The sequence below is a fragment of the Eptesicus fuscus genome, chromosome 17 (genome assembly GCF_027574615.1).
Source record: "Eptesicus fuscus isolate TK198812 chromosome 17, DD_ASM_mEF_20220401, whole genome shotgun sequence".
NCBI lineage: Eukaryota > Metazoa > Chordata > Mammalia > Chiroptera > Vespertilionidae > Eptesicus > Eptesicus fuscus.
In genome coordinates this window covers 7,172,455-7,178,476 of record NC_072489.1, presented here as the reverse complement: position 1 = coordinate 7,178,476, position 6,022 = coordinate 7,172,455, and the positions used below count along the sequence as shown (strand labels likewise).

Below are 6,022 nucleotides of genomic sequence, written 5' to 3'. Positions count from 1 at the left end.
ATTCCAGTCTCCTGAGCATCCTCTCTGTAGACGAGAGAAAAATCCCTGCAAAATAGAACAAAGGGCAGATGACCCCAATAAAGTCACTAAAATGATGAGTATTTTTCACGCACCTTAGCTTAGCCCCCTTATCTTATTGTATCATGCAAAACGTTGTTGTTGTTTTTTTAAAATTTCTAATCTCTAACAGCACTAGTATAATATTCTGTACAATAATTCTGATAGACTTATTTTTGCCTTAGTTTTGGTGAAAATCATTGGCCCAGGACAGCATCTGTTTAGGTTTAGCGAAGGGCCAGCTTTTATATACTATTGACACGGGTCAGCGATGAAGCCCGATGTGAAAGGAACATTCCTGAGGTGCCCACACAACCTGAAAAGCTGTCTTGGGTTCTTCCCCGGTTCCACCTCTTCCTCCTTGACATCGGAGTTCTGTGTATGTTACTGTACCTATAATTGCACGTACGTATGTATCTCCAAACAACATGTTTAGATTCTGCAGATACTGCCTTTCTTCAGGAGCATGCACACAGCGGCTAAGAATAATCGTTTTGGAATCAAACTGATGGTGTTGAACTCTCAGGTGAACCGTTCGCCAGCCATGTGGACTTAAACACATTCCTTGCCCTCTCTGAAAATCAGTTTCTTCACCTACAAATGGGGGTGATGCTCCCACATCTCCTTCTAAGGCCTCCCTGAGGCTTTATGGAAGGAGAAATGTTGAAGACCTGGTATATTCCTGGCCCATGATCAATGCTCACACTGTTTCTCTTCCCGTCCTTCTGCCTCCGATGATGTCCCTGGGAACTCCTGCAAAGCTCTCTCAACTTCACCCGCACAACTGGCACCTTCTCCAGGTCATCGGGCCTTAAAACAACAGAAACCGGGAAACCCGCGGAATGACAGGAGCGCCAGACTGTATCCACGGCTCTTAATCTCTCCACACCGGGAAGACAAACGAGCCGGGCAGCGGACAGTTGGTGCCATTACCAGATCGTTAATTACCAGCTTGCCCAGCCTTGGCAGGAGATCGTTCGTCATTGTCAGACGAGCAGAGAACGGCAGAGCCTTCTAACCGCTCTCCCGCTTTCTGCACCAGAGTGGCAGCTGTGAGCGTCCTTGGCAGAGCTTTCTCTCCCACGGTGCCTTATCAAGATAAGTGACCTGGGAGGTTGCCGCCATGTGAGCTGCTAAATGCAAGAGCCCTGAACTTGAAGGGGTCTGGGGCCAAAGGCTTTCCGGGCCCGAGAGCAAGACTGGAAACCCAGAAAGATAAACAGAGACCTCTGGAACAAGATGAGATGAATAAACTATTTGCTTTGAGCACAGACATGATGTTCCAGAACAATCAGCTTCAGCTGCCAAAGTCAAAGTAGCCCTTCTGCAGTTCACAAGGAACCTTTCCAGGGCTCCCAGTGCGAGCTCAGCGCTCAGGGCTGGTGGGTGGGTTTCACAGCAAAGCAGTGGAGCAGTTGCTGAGCGCCTTGCACAGAGGAGGAAACAGGCCCGGAAAGCACTATTGTCCGAAGTAAGATATCCAGTAAGAGGATGATTTGGATTCCAGACCAACATGCGTTTGATTCCAAAGCTCAGGCCTGCGATGGGGCACAGCTCACCAGGAGCGGGACAGCCACTGGCTATAGGTCTCCATCGCTGATCACTCACTGCCTTTAGACACCGAGGGCTTCGTGCGCAGCTTTGTCTCTAATCTTAAGCAGCCCATTCATTCTCTCTGGTTGCAATGATTTCAGGTTGGCCAAGGTCGACAAGCAATGACACCTCTGTCGCTAGAGGTGAGGGGGAGGCCACGTTTTCCCCTGTGCCAGGAAAGCAGATAATCTGTCTCAGGCTGTTCCTCGAGGCAGGGGACTTTCAGGAAAAGGACAGGGCTAAGAGTTCTAACAGGAGTGGGAAGGAGGCTTAGCCGAAAGGAGCAGGGAAAGGCATTTACGTGGAAACTCCAATTTAATTTGATAAATGGGGGGGTCATACGATGTCAAGAAAACACTCAGAAAACATTGCCTTGAGCCATCAAGACTTGGCTGGATGTAAAGGAGACTCTACATGGAGATGAGTGGTCAGGGGAGTGGGTTTTCCTGCCCCAAGAGCAACCCATGCAAACTGCAACACCAGGCCTGAGTGGGGTTGGAGGCAGCCTGGTCATCAAGGCTACAGTTGAGGTGTTTCCCCAACAGGAGACCTAGGGTTGGAGGGAACTCTTGGTTTTGCCAATCTTTGTGCTGAGGATGAAGGGCACATAAACAATATTTAGAAAATACCCTATCTAATAAAGAAGTAATATGCAAATTGACTGTCACTCCAACACACAAGATGGCCACCCCCATGTGGACACAAGATGGCCGCCACAAGATGGCCAGCAGGGAAGGGCAGTTAGGGGTGACTGGGCCTGCAGGGGAGGGCAGTTGGGGGCGACCAGCCGGCAGGGGAGGACAGTTGAGAGTGACCAGACCTGCAGGGGAGGGCGGTTGAGGGGGACCAGGCTGGCAGGGAAAGGCAGTTGGGGGCAACCAGGCCGGCAGGGGAGGGCAGTTGAGAGTGACCAGACCTGCAGGGGAGGGCAGTTGGGGGCAACCAGGCCAGCAGGGGAGGGCAGTTAGGGGCAATCGGGCTGACAGGGGAGGGCAGTTAGGGGTGACCAGGTCAGCAGGGGAGGGCAGTTAGGGGCAATCGGGCTGGCAGGGGAGTGGTTAGGGGTGATCAGGCTGGCAGGCAGAAGTGGTTAGGGGCAATCAGGCAGGTAGGCAGGCGAGTGGTTGGGAGCCAGTAGTCCTGGATTGTGAGAGGGATGGCCGACTGCCCATTTAGGCCCGATCCTGGGCAGTCGGACATCCCTCGAGGGATCCCAGATTAGAGAGCATGCAGGCTGGGCTGAGGGATACCACCCTGCTCCGTGCATGAATTTTGTGCACTGGGCTGCTAGTCTTAAATAACCTTAAACTTAAAACTAAAATTATTGCCACACAACCATATGTGATTCTTATTCTCTGATAGAATTAATAACACATTTATAAATATCTGTGGAGAGTAGACATTTTGATTAAGGAAACTGAAGTTAAGCATTAAGCTACAGCTTTTTTTCTTGTTTCACTTATACCCCTGCCCTCTATCCCTGATTTAATGTCCCCCAAAGTTATCTAAAAGAAAATCCAAATATTATACCATTTCATTAATAAGTGTTTAACTATGTATATCTAAGAGAAATGAACTATTTAAAAAACGTAAGCATTTTATCATTATCACACTAGAGATATAAAACAATGTGTGCCATATCTATACCTGTTTTTTCCTCAACCAAAAGTTCCCTCTTTTTCCCTCACCGTCCGTCCTTGTTATTTATTTGATGAGACATTTGTCCTGTAGAATTTTCCACATCCTAGAGTTGCTGACTCTGTGATGTTGTTTCTCTATTATATTTTGTGTAAGTTGATAATTAGATCTAAAGGCTTGATCAGAATTGAATTTTTTTGCAAAACTATTCACCAGTTGGTGCCATATTTTCTGTTGCATCCACCAGGAGCATGGAAGGCTTGAGTCTTTCTTTTTGGGTTCTGAAGATTCATCAGTGAGATCAGGTGATGTCAGTTTAAACCATTCAGTAAGACATTTCTTTCTTTTCCTTTTTTTTTTTTTTAAATCATGGAATGCTTTACGAATTTGTGTGTCATCCTTGCACAGGGGCCATGCTAATCTTCTCTGTATGTTCCAATTTTAGTATATGTGCTGCTGAAGCAAGTACAGTAAGATATTGTTCTTTTACCCAATGGATTTGGAAGCTATTGATGATCGTTGTTAGGGTTATTATTTTATTAGGGTTGTAAATGATATTCTAGCACAATAATTCTGTCTGTATTTATTGGTTGGAATTATCCTATATAATAAAGAGGTAATATGCAAATTGACCATTACCCCTCACAAGATAGCTGCCTACGACCAGGCCAGCAGGGGTGTTAGTGAGGGATGACTGAACAAGCAGGCTGTGTGGGGCGACCTGGCTGGCAGAGGGGGTTAGTGAGGGACAACCAAACGACTGAACAAGCAGGCTGTGTGGGGTGACCAGGCTGGCGGGGGGCGGGCCGTGAGGGGCAACCAGGCCGGCAGGGGGGACAGTTGGGGGTGACCAGGCCAGCAGAGGGGGCAGTTGGGGGGCAACCAGGTTTGCAGGGGGGGCAGTTAGGGGTGACCAGGCCAGCGGGGCGGGAGGAGGTGCAGTTAGGGGCAACCAGGCAGGCAGGCAGGTTAGCTATTAAGAGTCAGCGGTCCAGGATTGTGAGAGGGATGTCCGACTGCTGGTTTAGGCCCAAGGGGGTCACTGATTGGAGAGGGTGCAGGCTGGGCTGAGAGGACCCCCCCCATGCATGAATTTCATGCACTGGGTCTCTAGTTCTATAAATAAGAACTTTAGGCCATCAATGAGTTGGTCTCCCCAAAAGACAGGTTGTACAGAAAAGTCCAGATAAATGCCATTCTTCCAGTTTATGTACCAGTTTTTTCAGAATAATACTAATTTGGTGTTCAGCAATTTCTGACATAACCAATGCAGTTATCATTATAGATTCATGCATTTTAACTTCTTTGATATAGTTTAACTCATTGCAAGCATTGCTCTTTTTAAAAATTGTTTAAGCCGAAACCGGTTTGGCTCAGTGGATAGAGCATAGCCTGTGGACTCAAGGGTCCCAGGTTGATTCCGGTCAAGGGCATGTACCTTGGTTGCGGGCAATCCCCAGTAGGGGGTGTGCAAGAGGCAGCTGATTGATGTTTCTTTCTATCCCTCCCTCTTCCTCTCTGTAAAAAATCAATAAAATATATTTTTAAAAAGTTTAAAATAAATTTTTATTGATTTCAGAGGGAGAGATAGAAACATCAATGATGAGAAAGAAACATTGATTGGTTGCCTCCTGCATGCCCCCCATTGGGGATTGAGCCCACAACCCAGGCATGTGCTCTTGACAGGAATTGAACCTGGGACCCTTGAGTCCACAGGCTGACGCTCTAACCACTGAGCAAACCCGGCCAGGGCAACATTGTTCTTTTTGATGCTTACATTGTCCCATGCTTGGCCAATGAAAATTCTTTCATGTTGGTTCTTAGGAACTTTTGACATTTCCTTGGTAGTTTTGGTTAGCTCCCTTGTTTTCTGGTATAATAAGATAGTCTAGAATCATTTCACATCTTCTGCTAACAACTGGATATTAAAGTTTGCACACCAGTGGTGATTATTACTACTTGGCTTTCATTGTTTCTAGATATTTTTGGTGGAAATACATATTTCCATGGATCTAGGAAATACAGATTTCTTTTTATTTGAAAAAGAAAAATACATTATTATTTTATAACTTGTATTTCTAAGTCGAATGTAAGATTATAGGAATTTTATTTAACATATTTTATTTTATTTTAATTTTCTTTACTTTTACAATAAAAGTTCTTGAATCCTATAACATGGTGGGTGCCTGTGTGTGTTTGTGTGTCATTTAAAAATAGTAACAATATCAATAGCACCACTAATATGACTCCTGTTTAATTTCTTTGTATTATTTTTGGCCTTAAGATATATTTCAGTAAAGATGAATAATTTCATTAGTGTGTTTTGAATTTACTTGAAACAATTTTTCTGTCATTGTAAAACACCAACTTGGGCCATTGCTCCACCTGCTCTTGTGACTTCAGGGCACACTTGCTACCTCATCCCTTTAAACTACCTGTGGGGTTTCCCTGACAAATGGCTCATAACGGAAAAACGAGGATAGGATTTGGGGTCACACAGGAATGGCCTCAGTTCCCACTCTAGATCACTGTCCCATGGGCCCCCTGGGTTGTGGGCTGGAGAGAGACATTGAATGTGAGCTGGCTCACCTGTGTCCTGTGTTAGTTACTGCTGCTGCTACTGCGGTTGTGGTTTACCTAAGAAAGCCGGGAGGGGAGAGAGTAGCGGGGTGGGAAGTGGCAGAGTGTACCTTGTCTCGATATTGCAGGTCTCTTGCCTTTTTACACAGATAAT

At 46.1% G+C, this 6,022-nt stretch overlaps 1 non-coding gene across 1 annotated transcript; it reads right to left on the bottom strand.

The window, feature by feature from the left end:
- Positions 1-3,651: 3,651 nt before the first annotated feature.
- On the bottom strand, positions 3,652-3,757 carry LOC114229715 (U6 spliceosomal RNA). The gene has a single exon (XR_003615661.2). It is a non-coding gene; the product is annotated as a U6 spliceosomal RNA (small nuclear RNA).
- Positions 3,758-6,022: the final 2,265 nt, after the last annotated feature.